The sequence below is a fragment of the Cetorhinus maximus genome, chromosome 17, assembly GCF_964194155.1.
Source record: "Cetorhinus maximus chromosome 17, sCetMax3.hap1.1, whole genome shotgun sequence".
NCBI lineage: Eukaryota > Metazoa > Chordata > Chondrichthyes > Lamniformes > Cetorhinidae > Cetorhinus > Cetorhinus maximus.
Window position 1 is genome coordinate 11,330,804 of NC_135895.1, and position 25,559 is coordinate 11,356,362.

The following is a 25,559-nucleotide window of genomic DNA, read 5'->3' on the forward strand; positions in this document are numbered from 1 at the left end:
TCTTAGAATCTGTACCAAATACCTGACAATATAAGAACAGTCAGGGATGAGAGAACACATCTCTGCACTTCATTAACTCTTCTATTATGCTATCTTATTTTATGTTAAATAACCCCAAGTGTTCCGGCCTCCAATTTTGCATTTCTCAGTCTTTGGGTACATTAATTTTTCCTGACCCCTTACCTAAACCTATTCTTTTCTATTAATTTCAACTATTTTTTAAATTTGTTTTTTTTGGATGTGGGTGCTATAGGCAAGGCTGCATTTAGTGGCCGTCCCTAGTTACGATTTTAAGATGACGGGCCTTCTGAATGGTTCATTAGGCCATGCACAATTCACAAACTATATAAGGTACAATAACCTGGCACTTTCGGTACTGGTCTAGCTAAATGGAGATCGATGGTTCACAATCCCAACTTTGGAAAGTTGCGTAATCAAATTCCAGAGACTTGGGTTGGCATCAAAAACATGACCATGAAAGGCACCAAACTGATTCACTAATTGCCCTTATGTGTGACTATTAGTGACACTTAATGCCCTCAACACAATAGGGATGAGCAATAGATGTTACCTGCTCAATGTTGTCCACATTCCAATTGTAAGTTTTTTTTAAAAAGCATAAGGGATTGACTGCTTCTGATTTTAAGCCATCTTTCTCAGTGTCTGCAAACCTACTGGCAAAATGACAGCTGAAGAATTTTAGAAGCCCTTCAGCAGCTCCAATTCCATGGTGTGAGAATGAAGTCGTGAGGAGCCACCCCCATTTACAACAAGCTGACAATTTTCAGGGCAGGTACTACTGTCAGCTGTGGCTCAGTTAATAACACTTATACCTCTGAGTCAGAAAGTCACAGGTTCAAGTCCCAAACCAGAAACTTGACTCCATAATCAAGATTGACACCTCGGTAGAGTGCTGCATTCTCAGTGCAAATCAAGCAGTAAGGTTCACTTCTAGAGGGACACAATTGCATGGTAGGGAGATTATGTTAAAATTGCACTGAACCTTGGTTAGGCCACACATGGAGTACTGTGCACAGTTCCAATTGCCAAATTATAAAAACGGATATGGAGACACTGAAGAGGGAGCTAAAAGGATTTACAAAAGGGTGATACCAGAAGTGTGAGGTACACCTATTGTGAATGGATGAATAGGCTGCTTCACTTTTCTCTCGAAAGCAGAAGGCTGCGGGGTGAACTAATAGAGGTCTTTAAAATGCTGAAAGGCTTTTGCCAGAGTGGATGCAGAGAGAATATTTCCTCTTGTGGGGAAGAGCATAACCAGGGCAGGTCAATATAAGATAGTCACCAAGATACCCAATAGGGAATTCAGGAGAAACTCCTTTACCCAAAGGGTGTTGGGAATGTGGAACTCACAGGGAGTGGCTGAGACGACTAGTATAGATGCATTTAAAGGGAGGCTAGACCAGTATGTGAGGGTGACACAAAATAGAGAGTTTTACTGATATTAAATGGGAAAGATGGGAGGAGGCTCAGGTGGAGTATAAATAACATTATCAACTGGTTGGGTCAAATGGCCTGTTTCTGTGCCATATATTCTATGTAATTCCATGTACAGTGCCTTTTCTCAGGTGAGACTGCTACCTGATGGATGAGGTATAAATATTGGCCAGAACACCGAGGCAAATTCCTCTGCTCTATTTCAAAAGAGCGCCATAGGATCTTTGATATCCATGTCAGAGGGCAGACAGAGTCTTGCGGTTTTCATGCCTCATCTAGCAGAGGTCAGTGTGGCCTCTACAGATGGAAAATTGCACAAAATGTGATGACTTTATTTTCGCCTTTCTCTACTCGAGCGGGCTGAGGGCACTCTCAAATGGATATGGGATACAGCAGGAAAGTGAAGTTCATGTAGAAGATCAACCATAATCTTACTGAGTGGTGGAGCAGGCTCGAGCAACTATATGTGCTAATGGTTGGTTGATACACATGTATCTTATGTGTAGGATACACATGTGATGGGCATTGTTTGATTAAGGACTCTGCTGGGACATTGGGTTAGTAGTTAGAAGGCAGAGGTCTGTCAGGCTGCGCCCTATGAATAAATCTACCATCAAGGAAAAGACCTGTATCTTGTTTCGTACTTCACAACCTGGCTAGGATCCAATTAACAATATGGTCTGCTCCCATTCCAAGATCTATATCCTAAATTCTTAATATTCTGAGCCTGCCATCTCAGGTAAAGGATCACAAGGCATAATTTTGAAGGAGTGCAAGGGAGACCTCTCTGTCCTGGCTAATACTGATCCCTTAACTAACATCGCTAAAAAATAAGATTATCTGGTCATTATCACATTGTTGTTTGTGGGATCTTTCTGTGCACAGATTGTCTACTGTGTCTCCTCCATTGCAACAGTGGCTTTGCTTCAGAAAGTACTCTGAATCGAACTGTTCTCTGCTTTTCGCTCTCAAACCCATCCCAGAGTGATAGGAAAAAAAATTGTCTTCCTTAACCTTAGTTACACAGGTTCGAGTTGCCACATCTCAGTTCTCAGTGGATACTGAGTTCAATGGCTGAAAGCTCTTTCAAGTTTGAAACTAATTGGACACGTCCTGGTCCTAGAAGTCAATCGTATGGAAAATGGAAATGTCCCCCCCTCAAAAAAGAGCATGCTTTTGAGGTTGCAGCTGAGGCACATTGTTTGACAGATCAGCAAGCAACATGGGAGCACTCAGCACTGTCATTAAGTGAAGAGAGCAAGGAACATTTCATTCTCTGGCACTGTCACCCGCACTGGGTTCGTTGATGTCAGTCGGGAGGCAATGAAGGATAGAAATTAAATTCTCACAAGACACGAAACAAAGAAGGAAAGCAAAATGAAAAGTGAGGTTTACCAGCAAACAAAAGGCTTGTAAGTGCTGCTGAGTTAGTTCCTTATTTGAAAAATTACCTGACCAATTTATGCAGTGATATCTTCTTTTGCGCACAGCTGTCCTCAGTCATACTGCTAGATAGCTAGAATTTGAATATTTGCTTAAATTGTGTATGTGTTGCCAGCAATAGTCAGGCAATTATGTGAGTGTTTTTATGTTGGTGACAATCTAGCAGCTGATTGTCTCCTCCATCGATATGTTATTCTGTACATCAGGAGAAACACAGTAATTTAACTCAGTAATTTAACTCAGCAATTTTATTCAGCAATTTAACTCAGTAATTTAACCCAGTAATTTAACTACTAAGTGCGCTGAAGGACAGATTTTACAAATGAGCGCTGGGGGCACAGAGCCGTGTGATGGGAGCATATACTGGGAATTAATTTTGTCACATGGGATTTTCCACTGCAGCTACAATGAGCAGGGGCGTTCTCCCCGGTGCCCTGGCCATTATTTACCCCTCAACCAATATCACCAGAAACAGATTACCTGCTCATTATCACATTGCTGTTTGTGCAATTTTGCTGTGAGCAAATTGGCTGCCGTGTTTTCCAAATTATGACAGTCCAAAATAAGAAGTACTTGGTTGGCTGTAAAGCACTTTAGGATGTCCTGAAGAGTGTGGGACCCCCAAAGTCGGGAATCGTACATCAGTCCAAACCTGGCTCAGCAACCCATCCACCACGTGAAACATCCACTCCCTCCACCACCGGTGTACCGTGGCTGCAGTGTGCACCATGCACTGTAGCAACTGGCTAAAGGCTCCTTCAAAAGCACCTCCAAAACCCGTGAACTCTACCACCTTGAAGGACAAGGGCAATGGCTCTGCAGTTCTGCAATCAGCAAATTACTAACAATCATTTTAGATTTGTGGAGTTCTTCCACATTTAGGGTTATGTTGGGTTCATTTTCAAGCAGTGATGGGGCTGCGATTGATGCCTAACTTTTCCAGGTTAAAAGCACCAACACTTCAGAATATAAGAATTATTTCCAACTTCCTCTATTCTGGTCCTGAACACAGTGCCTTCATGCTGAGATGCAGCTCCATAAGAACCGGGCATCAACCAGGATCCCTGTCAAACAGCCATCAACACTACTTCTGTGTTCATTCATTCTTGGGATATGGGTGTCATTCGCAAGACCAGCATATATTGGCCATCTCTAGTTGTCCTTGAGAAGATGATGGTTTTGACTTTCTTTTGAACATGTTGATTACAGTCCATGCAGTGACGATGCCCCCACAGTGCTGTTAGGTAGGGAGTTCCAGGACTGTGATCCAGCGGAGATTAATATTTGGCAGTCTATGTCCCAGATGTGTTATGTAAGGGGGAATATTGCAGGTACTGGTGTTCTCAAGCACCTTCTGCTCTTGTTCTTCAAGGTGGTAGAGTTCATGGGTTTTGGAGGTGCTTTTAAAGGAGTCTTTAACAAGTTGCAGCAGTGCATGGTACACACTGCAGCCACGGTACACCGGTGGTGGAGGGAGTGGATGTTTCACGTGGTGGATGGGTTGCTGATCCAGTGCACCGTTTTGCCTTGAATGGTACCGAGCTTCTTGAGCATGGCTGCAGACACTCCCACCCAAGCAAGTGGAGAGTAGCTCACTAGAGTTCATCACAGGGTCAGTGGTAGCAGCTACTTGACTTTGGATGCCATCATTGTCAGGGACCCAGCCTTGCCTGCACCCGAAATCCACAACCCAGTACGGGCGTCCACCTCATCAGTTTTCCACTCCAGCCTGGGTACACGCAGGTCACCTCTATTAGCCTTGTCCCAGAACAGCTAAGATGGGAACTGACTAGATCACTGTCTAACTGCAAAAATCTCTCAGAGCATGGAGGCAGCCTGACAATGCAACATTTTATTATAACAATCTGTTAATGTGCCAAAATTATAAAGCCTTTAATAAAGCCTGAGATTATTAGAATGGGACACCTTTTACTGAACAAGACATGTTATTTTCTGTCTGAAAGTGTTTGAATAGGCAATTTTAACAGTCACTTGAGATTAGATGGTTATTAGTTCCAACAATAATGATTCATTTATTTGATCTCTTCCTTTAACAAATTCAGATAATTGCGCGTATAGTTCTCATCCATCATTACCACAGGAGAGAGTGCACGGAGCCTAATATTTTATATTGTAAATAGTTTTAAAAGCTTTTTAATGGATCACTTGGCAAGTTTATATTTTTTTTCACAACTCATTTCTTCATAGAAAAATTAATGTCAGTGCAATTATAGAGAGACCAAAAAGATTGTGAAAGGAACAAGTATATCTACGTATTAATGTTAAATGTATACCTCAAACAATGCCTAAAATAGATGATCTTATGATAAATTGTGTTGCTGTTTGTGGGAGCTTGCTGTGTACAAATTGACTGCCACTTTTCCTCCATTACAACAATGACTACACTTCAAAAGCACTTCACCAGCTGTAAAGGGAAAAGAGTTTCTAAAATGCTTGGTTCTCCTCCACATGATAGGAAACCAATCAAAACTAACCATCAATATTCCTCTCTGCTGGGCACAATGAAGCTGGTCATGTTATTAGAGTGATGATCCACAGACACGATCTCAAATCCCAGCACGGTAGCTGGGGAATTTAAATTCAGTTAATTAGCAAATCTGGAGTAAAAAAAGTTAGTATCAATAAGAGTGACCGTGTTTATCTACTGGTTTGCCATAAAAACCCATCTGGTTCACTAAAGTACTTTAGGGAAATACATTGGCCGTCCTTACCTGTTCTGGCCTACATGTGACTTCAGGCCCACAGCATTGTGGTTGACTCTTGGGGAAGAATTTCCTCCCCATCGGGGGGCGCGCGCAGGCGGGCGCGGAGCCAATCGGCGCCCCCTATCGACTGGGCGCCAGCATTTTACGTGGGCGAGCCAATTAAGGCCCGCCCAGCCTGACGCGCGCCCGGAAGCGCTGAGTGCTCCCTGTGCCGGAGGTGCCTCAGGGGGATGTGTTTCAAGTTTAAACAGTCTAATAAAGTGTTGTAAAAATTTTATATGACATGTCCCCTCCTGTGAAACTGTCACATGAGCTGGGACATGCGCCATTAATTTTAATAAAAAACGTTCTGAAAATTTTAAATCATTCCTGAACCCTGTTCCCGCCCGTGGATGAGGCTCCATGAAAAATGCGAAGGCCGCCTGGGCTCTTCGCCTGCCCGACAACCTTAAGGTTGGACGGGCAGCTTTCTCAATCGGCTTGATTAGTTCATGAATGGCCCTAACAGGCCTTTGATAGTTCGGTGGGCGCACAGCCAAGTCGACTGGTCACAGCTTTGCCAGAATATCCAGATTCCCCTCGGCATAGGGAATACCACAGCACATATGAAAGGATCAAAAAGATAACAAGTCCATCAGCAAAAAAAATGGCTCCATTGAAAACAAGGGCAAGGGAGGTCATCACCGACTGCAGTAAACTGTTGGAGAGATGGGTGGAAAACTGCCTTGAGTTGCACTCTAGGGAGAACACTGTCACCGAGGAAGCTCTCCACCATAGAAAGCCTGTTTGTCATGGATATCGAACCCACAGTGGAGAAGCTGAGCAAAGCTATTAACTCACTCGCCATGGGCAAAGGTCCAGGTGCTGATTCTGTACCACGTGAACTCATCAAACACGGAAAACCGGCACTCCTGCAGTATCCGCACAAACTTCTCTGTCTCTGCCGGGGCGAAGGAGCAGTAAGACCATAAGACATAGGAGCAGAAATTAGGCCATTCGGGCCATCAAGCCTGCTCCGCCATTCAATCATGGCTGATAAGTTTCTCAACCCCATTCTCCCGCCCTCTCCCCGTAACCTTTGATTCCCTTACCAATCAAGAACCTACCTATCTCGCTCTTAAATACACTCAATGACCTGGCCTCCACAGCCTTCTGTGGCAATGAATTCCGTAGATTCACCACTCTCTGGCTAAAGAAGTTTCTCCTCATCTCTGTTCTGAAAGGTCTTCCCTTTACTCTGAGGCTGTGCCCTCGGGTCCTAGTCTCTCCTACTAATGGAAACATCTTCCCCACGTCCACTCTATCCAGGCCTTTCAGTATTCTATAAGTTTCAATCAGATCCCCCCTCATCCTTCTAAACTCCATCGCGTATAGGCCCAGAGTCCTCAAACGTTCCTCATATGTTAAGCCTTTCATTCCTGGTACCTGTGGTCAGTACCACAGGATATGCATGATACAAAGATTGTGATCCTGTACAAGAAGAAGGACAACCGCAGTGTTTGCAACAACTATCGAGGCATCGCCCTGCTGAGCATTGTGGGAAAAATATTTGCCAGTGCTGCCCATGTCAGACTGCAGGTCCTGGCTGGACACATTTACCCTGAATCACTGTGTGGTTTCAGAACTGGAAGATCTACAATTGACATGATTGTCCCAGTCCGACAGCTGCAAGAAAAAAGTTGCGAACAAAGGAGACTCACTATATACTGCCTTCATCGGTCTCACCAAGGCATTCGACTATGTCAGCAGAGGTGATCTATTGAAGCTGCTGGAGAAAACTGGCCGCACACCAAAGTTGCTCAATGTGATCTCCTCTTTCTATGACAATGTGATGGGTAAGGTCAGCTATGACAGGGCAACATCGGAACCCTTTGAGATCCACAGTGGGGTCAAACAGGATTGTATTCTGGCACTGACACTCTGGCAAATCCTTCTCTTTGCAGCTGGCCTTCAGCCCATATGTAGAAAACGTTCTTACATACCAGAACTGAGAAATCTGCTCAGCCTTGCTTGCCTGAGACCCAAGCAAAGGTGTGTCAAGTCCTCATCAGAGAGTTGCTATGTGCTGAAGGTGCTACACTAGCATGAGGAACACCTTCAGCAGCAAATGGACACTCCCTCTCATACCTGTAAAGAGTTTGGTTTGACCACCAGCATCAGGAAGACGCATGTCATGGTCCAGGAAGTTGCCATAAGACTATTTATCAGCGTTGACAATGTGATGCTGGAGACTGTTGATCACTTCACATATCTAGGTTCCACAATCACCAGCAATCTGTCACTCGATGCTGAAATCAACACGCACATTACAAAAGCTACAGCTGTTATGTCCAAGCTGAGTAACAGTGTGTGGAACAACAGCAACCTTAATGAGAAGACCAAACTGCAAGTCTACCAAGCCTGCGTCCTCAGCGCACTCCTCTACAGTGGTGAGACCCGGACAACATATGATCGGCAGGAGAAAGGCGGAACAGTTTCCACCTTCGCTGCTCCAGATGTATCGTTGACATCTCTTGGCAGGACAAGGTCACCAACTAAGAGATCCTTAGCGTGCTAATTCCATCAGCATACACTTATTGCTCAGCCAACGATGCCTGCACTAGCTCAACAATGTTCATTGGCTGGATAATGACCGTATACTCAAAGACCTTCAGTATGGTGAGCTGGCTACTTAGTCATGATCTCCCAGGCGTTCATACCTGCGCCACAAGGACACCTGCAAGTGAGATAGGAAGATGGCGGACATCTGACACTGACAACTGGGGAATAGCCACTGACAGCAGTGACCTCCGGAGGCTGCTTGGAAGGGCGATGGAAGAGGCGAGCAGAAACAGAAAGCTCAGCTGGCCAAGAAGAGGGCCCAGAGAAAACAGAGGTCAGTGAATCGTGCACCTTCTCATCCCCACTGTCTCCCTCTGCAGTAAATGTAGCAGAGACGGCCATACCAGAGTGAGACTCCTGAGCCATGTCAGGTGGTGCTTAACATGGAGTTGACCACCACAGCGCAAACCATTGTCTTGTGAAAGCTGCCACAATGAAAGAACACACCATTCACCCCATCGCAGATCATCCCATTCCCAGCTGAGTAGCCAGCTTCACTTTTTATTAGGATGTACAAGGTAGTATTTAATCCCCTGAGAGCACATCGGGTTAAGAACTCTGTAGCACTAGAGTCAGATGCAGGGCTCCTTCCTTCAAGGACATTAGCGAACCAGCTGGGCTTTAACTACTATCAGGAATCGTCCACTCCCAATTTTCTCCAGCCCCAGTCTACAAATCACCAGGTGCAGTGAGCTGGATTTTTCAATGGGCCATGGTGAGATGCATGGCGTACATCAGGTTTTAAGGCTCAGACACTGAAGCAAAAAGGTTTGATCACCCCTCCTCCAGGAAGTCTCAACTCCAGCAGCTGCTTCAGTCAATATTTCCAGTGCCCCTGGATCCAGGCTGTATTTCCAGTGACTCTGGATTCAGGCTGTATTTCCAGTGACTCTGGATTCAGGCTGTATTTCCAATACCTGGTCTGGATTCAGGCTGTATTTCCAGTGCCCCTGGATTCAGGCTGTATTTCCAGTGCCCCTGGATTCAGGCTGTATTTCCAGTGCCTCTGGATTCAGGCTGTATTTCCAGCACCCTGGGATTCAGTCTGTATTTCCAGTGACTGTTCTGGATTCAGGCTGTATTTCCAGTGCCCCTGGATTCAGGCTGTATTTCCAGTGGCTCTGGATTCAGGCTGTATTTCCAGTGACTCTGGATTCAGGCTGTATTTCCAGTACCTGGTCTGGATTCAGGCTGTATTTCCAGTGCCCCTGGATTCAGGCTGTATTTCCAGTGCCCCTGGATTCAGGCTGTATTTCCAGTGCCTCTGGATTCAGTCTGTATTTCCAGTGACTGTTCTGGATTCAGGCTGTATTTCCAGTGACTGTTCTGGATTTAGGCTGTATTTCCAGTGCCCCTGGATTCAGATTACACTCACTCTATAACTGCAGCACCAGTTCACAGTGAAACCTGATAGCCCTGCTGCTTCAGTCACAGTGTACATGCTCCATCCCCTCTCCCCACTATAGCCACCACCTGTTACTCAAATAGTTCCAGGCTTTTAAGCTCCACTGCCCAATCTACACATCAATCAAAGAATGTGTGAGGAACTGAACTCTGTCACCATCAGAACACTGTGATGACCATTAATCAACCCCGTTATTTGACTCCGCAATCGTAACTGGCGGCGCATTCTGAATTGCTTTAAACATAGAGTATCCTTTGGAGACCCATTTTAAATTTACTTATCATCAGTTTAAATTTACGGCCTGAGGTATATATTCTGGTTTCACTTTATCTCTGCCAGTTAATACTTTTTAATGCTTCCCTTAACCTTGCTTCATTCACAGTGAGGATATTTTATTCATGGCTAACCTAGCAGTTGCCTATTAAAGCTTAACCTGATATGGTTACTGGACACAACTTCAGATTGCAATATATATTGTGGCATGTTGCAGACTGATGGACTAGGTTAACACTCACAGCTCTTTGAGCAATACATCTTATTTCAGAATCTCATAGATTTCCGAACGTTAAATAAAGGATGAATTCACCACTCCTGCACTTCCTTCAGTGAGGTCAGAGATGGGGCTGCAATGCTGGAGCACTAATACATACTCCCTGCAAGTGTAGCTCCCTACTGGGAGTGTACAAGGGGGGAAATTTACCCTTGCAAACCCAATGGAGGTCATTGCATTTCATCCAACAACGGTTATCATCTTGTTTATAGGGGAGGGAGGTGCTTTTCAGTCTGTACCCTACTGATGTGTAAATTCGATCTATCAGAACAAAAGACTTGCATTCACCTAGCGCTTTTAATGAGCTCAGGATGTCCAGCCAATGAGAGCAGCCTTTCCAAGGAGGCCAGGGCCTTCCATCATGCAGCCCGCTGGGTCGCCATTGGGCCCGGTGGCCTGAGCGTGCCTGCTGCCGCCCGCCCACCCACTCCCGCTGTGCACGGGAGTCGTGAAGCACGCTGGGCGGGCCTTAACTGGCCCGCCCGCGTAAAATGGCAGCACGGACTCGATCGTGAGCGGGCCCGCGCCCACTCCTGTAAAGTGCTTTACAGGCAGGGAGATACGTTTTGGAGTGTAACGTAGGAAACGCAAGAGCCAATTTGCATGCAGCAAGCTCTCACAACCAGCAATGTAACAGTGGCCAGGTCATTCATTTTAGACCATAAAACCATAAGATATAGGAGCAGAAATTAGGCCTTTCGGCCCATCGAGTCTGCTCCGCCATTCAATCACGGCTGATAAGTTTCTCAACCCCATTCTCCCGCCTTCTCCCTGTAACCTTTGATCCCCTTACCAATCAAGAACCTATCTATCTCGCTCTTAAATACACTCAATGACCTGGCCTCCACAGCCTTCTGTGGCAATGAATTCCATAGATTCACCACTCTCTGACTAAAGAAGTTTCTCCTTATCCCTGTTCTAAAAGGTCTTCCCTTTACTCTGAGGCTGTGCCCTCAGGTCCTAGTCTCTCCTATTAATGGAAACATCTTCCCCACATCCACTCTATCCAGGCCTTTCAGTATTCTATAAGTTTCAATCAGATCCCCCCTCATCCTTCTAAACTCCATCGAGTATAGACCCAGAGTCCTCAAATGTTCCTCATATGTTAAGCCTTTCATTCCTGGGATCATTCTCGTGAACCTCCTCTGGACCCTCTCCAGGGCCAGCACATCCTTCCTGAGATACGGGGCCCAAAATTGCTCACAATATTCTAAATGTGGTCTGACCAGAGCCTTATAAAGCCTCAGCAGCATATCCCTGCTTTTATATTCTAGTCCTCTCGAAATAAATGCCAACATTGCATTTGCCTTCCTAACTACTGACTCAACCTGCAAGTTAACCTTAAGAGAATCCTGGACTAGGACTCCCAAGTCCCTTTGCACTCCAGACTTCTGAATTCTCTCCCCATTTAGAAAATAGCCTATGCCTCTATTCTTCCTACCAAAGTGCATGACCTCACACTTCCCCACATTGTATTCCATCTGCCACTTCTTTGCCCATTCTCCTAACCTGTCCAAATCCTTCTGCAACCTCTCCACCTCCTCAATACTACCTGTCCATCCACCTATCTTTGTATCATCTGCAAACTTAGCCAGGATGCCGTCAGTTCCTTCATCTAGATCATTAATGTATAAAGTGAAAAGTTGTGGTCCCAACACTGACCCCTGCGGAACTCCACTAGTCACCGACTGCCATCCTGAGAAGGACCCCCTTATCCCCACTCTCTGCCTCCTGCCAGACAGCCAATCTTCAATCCAAGCTAGTACCTTGCCTCTAACACCATGGACTCTTATCTTACTGAGCAGCCTCCTGTGCGGCACCTTGTCAAAGGCCTTCTGGTAGTCCAAGTAGATAACATCCATTGGCTCTCCTTTGTCTAACCTACTCGTTACCTCCTCAAAGAATTCTAACAGATTTGTCAGGCATGACCTCCTCTTGATGAAACCATGCTGACTTTGCCCTATTTTATTTACCATGCACTTCCAAATATTCTGAAATCTCATCCTTAATAATGGACTCTAAAATCTTACCAAAAACTGAGGTCAGGCTAATCGGCCTGTAATTTCCCATCTTTTGCCTCACTCCCTCTTAAACAGGGGGGTTACATTAGCGATTTTCCAGTCCTCTGGGACCCTCCCTGACTCCAGTGATTCCTGAAAGATCGCCACTAACGCCTCCACTATCTCTTCAGCTATCTCCTTCAGAACTCTGGGGCGTAATCCATCTAGTCCAGGTAATTTATCCACCTTCAGACCTTTCAGTTTTCCTAGCACCTTCTCCTTGGTAATGGCCACCATACCCACCTCTGCCCCCCGACTCTCTTGAACTTTGGGGATGTTACTCGTGTCTTCCACTCTGTAGAAGACTGACGCAAAGTACCTATTCAGTTCCTCCGCCATTTCTTTGATCCCCACTACTACTTCTCCAGCATCATTTTCCAACGGCCCAATATCCACTTTTGCCTCTCTCTTACCCTTTATATATCTAAAAAAACTCTTGCAATCTTCTTTTATATTATTGGCTAGTTTACCCTCATATTTAATCTTCTCCCTCCTTATTTCTTTTTTAGTTGTCCTCTGTTGGTCTTTGTAGGCTTCCCAATCCCCTGGTTTCCCACTGCTCTTCGCCGCATTGTATGCTTTCTCTTCAGCTTTTATGCTGTCCCTGACTTCCCTTGTCAGCCATGGTTGCCTCGTCCTCCCTTTAGTATGCTTCTTCTTCCCAGGGATGAATTTTTGCTGTGTCTCCCAAATTACTCCCAGAAACTCCTGCCATTGCTGTTCCACTGTCTTTCCTGCTAGGCCCATCTCCCAGTCAATTCTGGCCAGCTCCTCCCTCATGCCTCTGTAGTTGCCTTTATTCAAGTGTAATACCGTTACATCGGATTCCAGCTTTTTCCTCTCAAATTGCAGGGTAAATTCTATCATACTATGGTCACTTCCTCCTAAGGGTTCCTTCACCTTAAGCTCCCTTATCAAATCTGCCTCATTACACATCACTAAATCTAGAATTGCCTGTTCCCTAGTGGGCTCCACCATAAGCTGCTCCAAAAAGCCATCTCGTAGACTTTCCACAAATTCTTTTTCTTGGGATCCACTATCAACCTGATTTTCCCAGTCTACCTGCATATTGAAATCCCCCATGTTCACTGTAACCTTGCCTTTCTTACACACCTTTTCTATCTCCTGGTGTATCTTGTTCCCTACATCCTGACTACTGTTCGGAGGCCTGTACATAACTCCCATTATGGTTTTTTAACCTTTGCGGTTCCTCAACTCTACCCACACAGATTCTACATCATCTGACTCTACATCATTTCTTGCTATCAATTTAATTTCATTTCTTACTAACAAAGCAACCCCACCCCCTCTGCCAACCTGCCTATCTTTTCGATAGGATGTATATCCTTGGACACTTAGCTCCCAATCCTGATCCCCTTGCAGCCATGTCTCCGTAATGCCCGCCCCATCATACCTGCCAATTTCAATCTGCGCCACAAGCTCATTTACCTTATTTCTTATACTGCGTGCATTCAGATACAACACCTTCAGTCCTGTATTTCCCGTCCCCTTTCTCATTGTCGTCCCTTTATCTGATGTGCTTGAAGTTAGATTCCTAGCCCTTTCCAAACACTCTGTCCTATTTTGTGTTCTGGAAACTTTAATAGCCTCCCCTGGGCTCTCCTTTCTTTTCAGTTTTTTCATAATTTTCCATGAAGTTGAATCCACCCCCCCACACGCTAACCTGCTCCTTTGTTTCCCATTAGTCATATTTCTTGGAGTTTTACCCTTCCTTCCCCCCCCACTTTCTAGTTTAAAGTCCTGTTGACCACCCTATTTACCCTTTTCACTAGAACATTGGTCCCAGATCGGTTCAGGTGGAGACCGTCCCAATGGTACAGATCCCTCCTGTTCCAATACTGATGCCAGTGCCCCACGAAATGGAACCCTTCTTTCCCGCACCACTCCTTTAGCCACATGTTTACTTCCCTTATTCTCGCGTCCCTATGCCAATTTGCATGTGGCTCGGGTAGTAATCCGGAGATTATAACCCTTGAGGACCTGTTCTTTAATTTAGTTCCTAGTTCCTGATAATCCCCAAACAGGTCCTCTTTCCTAGTCTTACCTATGTTATATGTCCCGACATGGACCACAGCAACTGGATCCTCCCCCTCCCTCTCCAATATCCTTTCAAGCCGGTCAGAGATGTCCCTCACCCTGGCACCGGGCAGGCAACATACCATGCGGGACTCTCGATCCTGCTTACAGAGGAAGCTATCAATTCCCCTAATTATAGAATCCCCTACAACTACCACTTGTCTTTTTGCTCCCCCCTCTTGAATGGCCTCCTGTGCCATGGTGCCATGTTCAGCGGGCTCATCCTCCCTACAGCCCTCTTCCTCATCCACACAGGGAGCAAGTACCTTGTACCTGTTGGACAAGGTCAAGAGCTGAGGCTCCTCTGTTCCTGAACACAGGATCCCTCTACCTGCCTCACTTGCAGTCTCACCCTGCTGACCCTGATCACTGACCGGACTTGAGGCACTTAATCTACCAGGTGTGACCGCCTCCTGATACAAAGCATCCAGGTAACTCTCCCCCTCCCGGATGTGCCGCAGCGTCCGGAGCTCGGACTCCAGCTCATCAATTCTGAGCCGGAGTTCCTCCAGCAACCAACACTTGCTGCAGATGTGGTCACTGCGGCTCGCAATGGGATCTGCCAGCTCCCACATCATACAGCTACAGCACATCACCTGCCCAGCCATCTCCACTTAGATAATTAATTTATTAATTAGTCTTTGCAGTGTCTTTTTTTCAAATTTGGTGCAGATGTCCTACCAATCCCAGGATTTACTCACCAATCAGCTGCTTTTTCTTTAAAATCCACTTTCAGAAGAGTGTCCCTCACAGGTCTGGTGCACTCCTGAAGGCACTGCCTCTTCCTCTCTCTCTTTTTTTTTAGGTTTGAGGAGGAGGGAGGGGGTGGAAACACTACAGCAATGTAATGTTTGGGGCTATTAAGTGAGTCAAGGGGTAAATATTGGTCAGGGTAGTTCAGGAATTCCCCTCTTCCCTTTCAAAAACAATGCCATGGAATTTTCTATCCACTGGCGAGGGCTTCAGTTTGATGCTTCATCCATAAGACAGTGCGACACTTCCGTTGTACACACAGAAGTGGCAGCTGAAATTTTCATGCTTAAGTGCCTGGATGGGGACTTGAACTCCTTCCTTTAGGGCTTTGGCGGTAAGAGAGCTAGAATATTGAGTCAGAGCTAATGCTGATCAACAAGGCACCATTTAGACAGCAGTTTATCAAAGTAAATGACCTGCTGAATAACATATGAGCCTCAGAGTATGCACAGCTCTAGGCTAATCTCTGAAGAACAAGGTTCAACCAATGTATTCACAGTCACACAACAAAAGTTTTATTGTATATCACACCCAATTTGTAACTGATGAGAATAATTTTATGTGCCACGTTATTCTATTCATGCGTGATTGTAGATATATCTGTCACCATGCTATTAAAATTACTGCTTCTTTCCCTAAATTGCTCTAAAAATATCTGGATTCACATACCAACAGCAACAACTTGCATTTATGCAGCGCCTCTCACACTGTAAAATTTCACAAGGAATTTCACAGGACTGCCATTGGGCCGAATTTGATACCAAGCCACATGAGGAACTATTAGTGACATGAGGTCAAAAACATGGTCAAAGGGGTCAATTTTAAGCAACGTCTTGAAAGAGGAGAGAAACATCAGGGGCTGAATGTCCTGGTTGGTGAGGGGGTGGAGTAGGAGCGGGCGTGGGTGGGTCTGCGCCACCTTTTTACGCAGGACGGGCCAGTTAAGGCCCGACCAGCCTACTTCACGACTCCCGTGCACAGCGGGAGTGGGTGGGTGGCAGTGGGTGCCCTCAGGCTGCCGGGCCCAATGGCGACCCGCCGGCCTGCTCAATGGAAGGACTGGCAGCCTAGGAAAGGCTGCTCTCCATGGCTGGGCGAAGGGCTGTGCAGAGGGGAGGGGCAATGAAGTTCATGCAAGTTCGGAGGGTAAGCCAGGACAGGCCGGAGGGTAGGGCGGGGGGGCCAGTGTGCCCCTCGTTTTTCAGATGACTGACTTGCTGCCCTCCGCGAGGAGGTGGCAGCACGGCGGGAGGTGCTGGTTCCCCAGGATTGGAGGAGGAGGCCCCCCCCCACATGACGAAACGTGCCTGGGAGGAGGTGGCAGAGGTGGTGAGCTCCCGCGACATGGGGCGGCGCCCCTGGATCCAGTGTCACAAGCGCTTCAACGACTTGTTACTCTCTGGCAGGGTGAGTACCATGTTGGCATTTGTCACTGAACCCAGCAGGTCGGCTTTCCCCCCTGCTGCCCCTCCCCAAGTCTGAATCATTGACAGCATGTGTCCTTTGCTAGGTGGGCCAGCAGACATTGCCCATGTTGAGGTGAGCCTGAGAGGGTGGTGAAGAGATGTGTTTTGCCCCCGCAGCATGTGTTATTCTGAGTCCCACATGACTGGTTTTGGGGACAATCTGGAGGAACTACACCTGGGCGTGGTGTTTGAACCCCAGGACATGTCCAAGTCAGGGTGCTGAGATGCTGGGAGGGGAGCTTCAAGGTGGCGTGGCAACGAACCATCTGCTGCCCTCTGCGCCCCATGTGCTTGCGCCTCCTTGCTATGGGAGGATATACTGTGTGGTGCCTAATGTGATGTAGGCAGCATGTGTCCAAGGTGGGGGCGGGGGACTGTGGAGCATCTTTGTGTGAGTGTTCGGCAGCAGCGGGGTGAGGAGGCTCTGGTGCCCTGAAATGTCCCACTCTGGTTGGGGTGGGCCATGTGTGAAGGGAGTCCATGTGCAATTTGCACTAATCAATGCTCTTCTCTCATTTTCAGGATAAGAATGCTCATAACACGGCAGAGCGTACGAGGACTGGTGGCGGGCAGGCGCAGATCGCCATTCTGAGCCGCTTCGGGCACGAGGCCCTGATTTTGGAGAGGCACCAAGTGCCCAGGTCCACGAGTGTCATTGAGGCTGGGGTGCCATGGGCAGGTATGTTTGGCCAGCAGTGAGGACTCCATTGTTCTCCCAACAGCCATGGCAGCGCTGAATGTTAATTGATTTAAGTTTGCAACATGGCTTGACCATTGCTTATGGAAGGATGAGCGCATAATGATCCAGGGCACAGGGATGCACATTGACATTGTCTCCATGTTAACTGATCTACTGTCCTTGTCCTTCCTTTCAGCATCATTGGAGCAGGGACGGGAGGAGGAGCAGCAGAGGCCCCCTCTCACACCTGAGGGGCCTGAAGTCTCACCAGCGTCACACCATCTCTGCCAGGCAGGCACCAGGGCAGATACTAGCACCTCGGTGGGAATTCAAACATCAGCTAGTGTCCCGGAGCACAGAAGTGAGGGCACTTCACAGTCGCTGGCGGAGCTGGCAGAGACAGAGAGTGCCCATGGTGCCAGCAGTCGGAGGACTGCAGGGGACCAGGCACATGCTCAGTTGGTGCCTGATGTGATGCCTCTGGAGCCGTCTGCGATGCAGCAGGTGCAGGAGATGCGGCCAGGTGTGTGGGAGCATCTGGGGGAGATACATGAGGCTGTGCTTGGCTTGGTCTCCGTGATGGAAGAGTCTACGTGGACGATCGCTGAAGCAATGGGCCACATGCCTGAGCACCATGCATCCTCCATGAAGAGAGTGGCGACTCTCATGGAGAGGCTACTCCAGGACAGTGTGGGAGATGGTCTGGGCATCAAGTTTCCCAGCTCGGTGCCCATCCATCCATGGTGAGCAGGGAGGTCTGAAGCGACCTCACGTCGGTGCAGCAGCTGCCAGGCGTCTCTGCAGGCTCCTCTCAAGGTGCTCCAGATGAGGGCGGCAGCTCCTCCACCCCTCTGCCAGTGACCACGGTACCCAATGAGGTTGTGGCGACTGGGGAGATGCCAGCTGTGGAGCTGGCAGCTCCCTCCCAGGCGGGGCCAGCACAAGCTCCATGGGCCAGAGGACGCCCGCCAAGGTCATCGAGGGCAACACAACAGCTGAGTCAGCAGGCTGGCTCAGATGCCACTCCGAGCGATGGGGCAACACCAAGACGCAGCACCCGGAAACGAAAACATAAGGCACCTTAGGCACACCACGGGTTTATCACTGGTGCTTTTGTGTTGGCCCAAGATGAGGTCCTTATGATTTGTTTTGATTTGTAACACTATTGTCTTTTTATTTGCATAACTTTGTTTGCTTGACATATTAAATTCAGATATGTCACCACGGCCTAGTGGGCCTCTCTTCTTCTGCATGTGGATGGTTTCCAAAAATGTAATAAGTGCTTTATTGGATATTCAGCTTTATCAACAAGGGCCTGAGTTACTGTTCCTAACCTGGCACATTTTGCACTTAGGAATTGAGTATGGAGACTGCAGTCCAGGCTTGTCCCCTGTGGTCCATCTGTGGTGTGCTAGCTGAAGGTTCATTGGATTAAAGCCTCCCGGGTGTCCCTGCCTCCCTGGAGTATGCCCGGCTCAGCGTCTACCCCCTCAGCATTTCCCTGTGCGTGCTCATCCTCGGACTCACTGCTGGGCTCATCATGTGCAGCCGCAGCCACTGCGTCGACATCTTCATCATCCACTGTGTCCCCCCCTTTCCAGCGCAAGATTGTGGAGAGCGCAGCATTCAACCACTATCAGCCACACACGATCTGGGGGGTACTGGAGTGCACCCCCTGAGCGGTCCAACCATCGGAAACACATCTTGAGAAGACCGATGGTTCTCTCCACCACAGCCCTTGTGGTGCCGTGGCTCCTATTGTACCGCTGCTCAGCTTCTGTTCTTGGATGGCAGAGAGGCGTCATGAGTCACCTTCTAAGGGGATAGCCCTTGTCACCCAGCAGCCAACCATCCAGCCAAGCTGGAGCACTGAAGAGACTCGGCACCTGGGAGTGTCTGAGGATGTAGGTGTCGTGGGAGCTGCCTGGGTACCTTGCACAGACTTGTAGAATCAGCATCCTGTGATCACACACTATCTGCACGTTCATGGAGTGGAAGCCCTTCCTGTTGATGAAGGCACCGGGCTCACCTGCTGGTGCCTTGATGGCCACATGTGTACAGTCTATAGCACCCTGGACACGGGGGAAGCCAGCAATGGCCGCAAAGCCTCTGGCTCACTGTGTCTGACTTGCCTGGTCCCAACGGATGTGGATGAAGGTCAATGCCCGTCTGAACAGAGCGTCTGTGACCTGCTTGACACAAGCGCGGACAGCTGATTGGGAGACACCGCAAAGCTCACCCACCGAACTCTGGAAGGAGCCAGAGGCATAGAGGCTGAGGGCAACTGTGACCTTCAGAGCCACTGGCATGGGGTGTCCACCCTCACAGTTAGGGGAGATCTCAGACCCAATCATCTGACAGATATAGTTGACTGTCTCCCTTGAGAGATGGACCTTCCTTCAGCACTGCACCTCAGACATATTGAGGTAGCTGTTTCGCCGCCTGTAAACCCTGGCAGCAGGATAGTGGCATCTTCTGCGGCACCTTCTGCCTTGGACTACCTCTTGGCCCTGCTCCCCTTGCCTGTCCTCCCAAATGTGGCTCACCTGGAGGTTGAATGTGCACTCCTTGCCTGCTACCCTTTCTAGCCCTCCTTTTCTTCTTAGAGGAGTTGCCTCTGGTGGAGAGTTCAGCTCCCATTCCCAGGCTAAGGGGAGGCTTCCTGAAACCTGCAGGCCCAGAAAAGGTTACTCACTGCAGAGTGCAGAACTGAAGGTTAAGAGTCCAGAAAAAGTTTTGAAGTACACAGATCACACAGGCAAGTTTCAATAACTTTGAAAAATAAATACTTGACAGTGCACACTCCTGACCTCACTGAGCCCTCTTATCCCACCTGTGGATGAGGTTTATACAAATCTCTCCTACCCGCCTGCCCGTTGTGCCCATGCGCCGACCTGAAGATCGCACAGGCGCTGAAAAATCTGCATTGATTGGTGAGTCAAGGGCCTTAAGTTCCTGTTAATTAATGGCCGGCGCGCATCAGACATCATCGTGCCCCCACCCAATGAAATATCGCGATGGCGTCATTTTACGTGCAGACATGCAGGTCCCGACCCCGCACACCAACGGGAAAATTCTGCCCCAGGAGAAGTTTAGAGATAGAATTCCTGGGTTTAGGGCCCAGGCAGCTGGAAGAGCTGCCGCCAATAGTGAGGTGATAAGAAAAGGGGAGACGCAAGAGGGTAGATTTGGAGGAATACAGAGGGCTGTAGGACTGGAAGAGTTTACAGAGGTAGTGAAGGGTGAGGCCATAGAGGAGCTTTATCACCAGGGTAAGAGTGTTAAGCTTGAGTCTGAGCTGGGAGCCAATGTAAGTTACCGAACACAGGGGGAATGGACAAACTGGATTTGATGCGTTAGGAGATGGGCAAGGAAAAAGCTTGCAACTTACCACATCTTATGCATGTCTCTTATTTTTGAAAAACATTCACAGTCATTTTGTGGGCAATTTTCACGCAGAAAAACCTCACAAACACCAAACATTCCAGACCCTAATCACTCGCTGCTTGAAGAAGATTTTCCTCATATCACTTTTATTTCTTTTACTAATTACTTTAAATCTGTGCCCTCTCATTTCGATCCTTTCATGAGTGGATTCAGTTTCTCCCTATCTACTCTATCCAGACCCTTTATGATTTTGAATGCCTCCATCAAATCTCCTCTCAGCCTTCCTTTCTCTAAGAAAAACAGTCCTAACTTCTCCAATCTATCTTCAAACTGAAGTTGCCCATGCCTGGAACCATTCGCATGAATCTTCTCTGCACCCTCTCTATTATCTTCACATCCTTCCTAATGTGCAGTGTCCAGAACTGGGTGCAATACTCTAGCTGAGGCCGAACTAGTGACTTATACAAGCTCGACATAACCTCTTGTACTTATGCCCCTATTAATACAGGATACTGTATGCTTTATTAACCAATCTCTCAACCTGTCCTGCCAACTTCAATGACTTATGCACACATAAACTCTGCTCCTGCAACCTCTTTTGAATTGTACCTTTATTTTATATTGTCTCTCCATGTTCTCTCTACCAAAATGAATCACTTCACATTTCTCTGCATTGAACTTCATCGGCCACCTGTTTGCCCATTCCACCAACTTGTCTATGTCCCTTTGAATTTCTACACTCTCCTCCTCACAGTTTACAATGCTTCCAAGTTTAGTATCATCCACAAACTCTGATAGTCACTAATAAATCCAATAGGGAATTCAGAAGAAACTTCTTCACCTTTGGGAGTGTTTACAATGTGGAAGTAACTACCACAAGGAGTAGTTGAGAGAATTAGCACAGATGCAGTTAATGGGAAGATGAATAAGCACATGAAGGATAAAAGCCAAATACTGAGGATGCTGGAGATCTGAAATAAAACCTGAACGTGCTGGAAATACTCAGCAGGTCTGGCAGCACCTGGGGAGAGAGAGAAGAGTTAACCCTTCTTCAGAACAGAAGAAGGGGGTAATATTGAGCCCTATTTCGTGTAGAGGAACAAAGGAACCTGAGGTAGAGATTCACAAATCATTAAAAGTAACAACAAAGACTAACAAGACCACAAAAAAATGTAAACATAGCGGTTCATTTTGAGATTAACGGATCCGAAATGCAGAAAGGTCCTGAAGAAGAGCCATATTCAAGTCAAAACAATAACTCAGTTTCTCGCTCTGTAGATGCTGCCAGGCCTACTTAGTATTTCCAGAATTTTCTGTTTTTAATAACACAGGAGGGAGCAAGGAATAGAAGGATATGTTGATAGGATTAAATGAAGGAAGGTGGAAGAGGCACCTTGTGAAGCTTAAGTACCAGTAAGGACCCATTTAGCTCAAGGGCCTATTTCTGTGCTGTAAACATTAGCCTATATTTTGCGGCCACCATTATAGTGACAGTGCTCACACATGATGCAAAGATGTAATGATTTCTGTGGGGTGGAATTCAGCATTCTTGATGTTAGTTTGAATCAGGTGGCAAGTCAAGACAATCTCCAACTGCCCAGCAACAACTTATCATCAAACAATGCAAGCAGCCAATCACATTAAAGTATTCTCACAGACAGCAAACCTGGAAGCAAAATGCACTGATTATCTTTCACTCTAAAGAAAAATTGCAGACAATGAAGTGAATGACTGGGACACGCACATTAGAAGCTGGAAATCATAAATAAACTTAACTTGGAGTTTTTAATCAGCTTTGAAAAGAATGACATTACATACATATAAAATTAATTTTCCAGACCAGAGAGTTTCTTTAGCAAAAATTGTGACTTAATACACTGCTAAAAAGCTAGTCACATCTCATTATCAAAGTATAATTTTTGGGTTGTTTTGAACAGTGTTTTTAAAGCTAAAGGGGGAATTTTCATTAGTTCAGTGCTTTCTACTTGACCGCAGTTTAATGGAAAGTGTAGAATTGCTGGCAGCACCTTCTGGATTTCTGTGTTTAATTACAGATTATGTTGTATGATGTTGTATGTGCCTGCACGGCATTATGGGCAAGTGGAGTGCAGCTGACAAACTGAGTGAAGACTTGGGGCTGGATTTTACCGTCGGCGAGCGGAGGGGGCGGGGCCCACTCGCTGATGCGTAAAATGACGCGCGGTGACGTCAGGCGGAACTCCTGACGTCACCGTGCCCCATTTAAATTTTCAGGAAGGCGGGGGTGCAGTAAAATCAGCTGCACGCCCGCCGACCTGTCAATGGCCAATTGAGGCCATTGACAGAGAAATTAAAGTAATTAGTGGACCTGCCCGTCCATTAATTAAGGTTGGCGGGCAGGCCAGGAGCCCCGGCGGGCATTGGGAAAAAGCATGAAACCTCGTCCACTGGCGGGATGAGGTTTCAGGTAGGGTTTTAAAAATTTTAATAAAGATTTTTTGGAAATTATGAACATGTCCCAACTCATGTGACAACGTCACACGAGGGGACATGTAAGGGACATTTTATTTTTCTATTTTTATCTTTTTCACATTTAGAGCCGATCTCCCTGAGGCTGCACTTACCCTCAGGGAGATGAGTGCGCTCTTTCGTGCGCATGCGCGAAAGAGCGCACTCTCGATTTTAGGAATCAACCCCCCACAGCCCGCACAGCGAACACATAGCGCTTCCCTGCGGACGTCACGCTGGGCGGGCCTTAATTGGCCCGTCCATGTGAAATGGCGCCGCGTCTCCGATCAGGGGCACTGATCGGAAGTGCGCCTGTACGCACCCGCCCATCAACTTCCCCCCCAGCGGGGGGAGAATTCAGCCCTTGGAGTTTGTTGAGATGGGATTTCGGGGAAGGAGTAGTTCATTTCCTCTTTCTATTTTTCTCACCTCATAGAAATTGGTTCTTGCTCTACTCCAGGTAAAGGAGCTAGCTGTTTGGTGAGTATCTGGTACGTGGTTAAGTTATATTCTATTCTTAAGGTTTAAAATATTACACAATTTGGTGGTAAAGGTAATCAAACATATAAGAAAGCAACATTAAATAAGCAAATAATATAATTAGGTAATTATTTAAAACACATTAGGGATGGCAGGACAGGTGATGTGTCAAGGCTGCAGCATGTGGGATCTCCTGGATAACATTGTGATCCAGGGCAAACGCGTCTGTAGTGAGTGTTTGCGGCTCGAGGAACTTCAGCTCAGAGTCATTGAGCTGGAGGCTGAGCTGCAGACACTGCGACACATCAGGGAGGGGGAAAATTGCCTGGATGCTTTATAGCAGGAGGCAGTCACACCACTTAGGATAAGGTCTCCTGATTTGGTCAGTGGCCAGGGACTGGAGGGTGTGACTATGAGTGAGGCAGGTAAGGGGACCCAGAGGGCAGGAGTGTGAGCTTCTACAATTGTCCAACAGGTGTGAGGTTCTCTCAGCTTGTTTGGATGAGAGTGGGGGCTGCAGGATGGATGAGCAAACTGACCGCGACACCATGCTACAAGGAGCCATCCAAGTGGGGGGGAGCAAAAAGGAATATAGTGGTACTGGGGACAGTATAGTGGGGGGGATTGACACTGCTCTCTGTAGCAGAGAGCGAGTGTCCATGCAGCTGTGTTGCCTGCTCGGTGCCAGGGTTCGGGACATCTGCTCAGGGCTGGAGAGGAACTTACAGTGGGAGAGGAAGGTCCAGTGGTCGTGGCCCATGTAGGTACCAACGACACAGGCAGGATGAGGAAGGAGGTTCAGCATAGTCAGTATGAAGAGGTAGGCGCCAGATAAGAAGATTATTACCTGAGCCACGTTCAAATTGGGATAAGACAAATAATATTAGAGAAATTAATGCATGGCTAAAAGACTGGTGTGGGAGAAGTGGGTTCCAGTTTGTGGGGCACTGGCACCAGTATTGGGGAAATTGGGGTTTATACCATAGGGATGCTCTACACCTGAACTGTGCTGGCGCTGATGCTCTCCCGAGCCACCTAACTAGGGAGGTAGAGAGGGTTTTAAACTGAATAGTGGGGACAAGGGATCAAACTTAGGGAGATGTGGTAAACCAAAGAATAGAGACAAGGCAAGAGAGACAGGTATTAATATGGGAAATGATCAACAGACTGACAGGAAGGGACAGAGAGTACAATTCTAAGAGTAAGTCAGCAGATAAGGCTAGATGCTACAAAAATTATAAAAGGAGAAAACTAAAGGCTCTGTATCTAAATGCACGTAACATTTGAAACAAAACAGATGAACTGATAGCGCAAATGGAAATAAGTAAATACATTACAGAGACATGGCTGCAGGATGACATATATTGGGACCTGAATATTGAAGGGTAGGGTGACATTTAGGAAAGACAGAAAGTCAGGAAAAGGTGGAGGGTGACTCTGTTAATTAATGATGGTATTGACAAATTAGAGAGGGATGACCTAAGTTCAGGAAACCAGGATGTAGAAGCGGTTTGGATTGAGAAGAGGAATGATAAAGGCAAGAAGTCACTTGTGGGAGTGGTGTACAAGACTCTTAATTGTAACTGCACAGTAGGAGAGAGTATAAAAGAAGAGATAATGGGAGCTTGTCAGAAAGGTACAGCAATAATCATGGGGAATTTTAATCTACATATAGACTGGAAAAATCAGATGAGCAAATGTAGCTTAGATAAGGAGTTCATAGAAAGTTTTTGGGATAGTTTCTTCAAACAGCACGTTCTGGTACCAACCAAAGAGCAGGCTATACTAGACCTGGTATTGAGCAATGAGATGGGATTAATTGATAACCTCATAATGAAGGCGCCCCTAGGGAGCAGTGATCATAATATGATTGAATTTTACATTCATTTTGAGGGAGAAACAAGTGCATCCAAGACTAGTGTTTTAAACTTAAATAAGGACAATTATGAGGGCATGAAAGCAGAGCT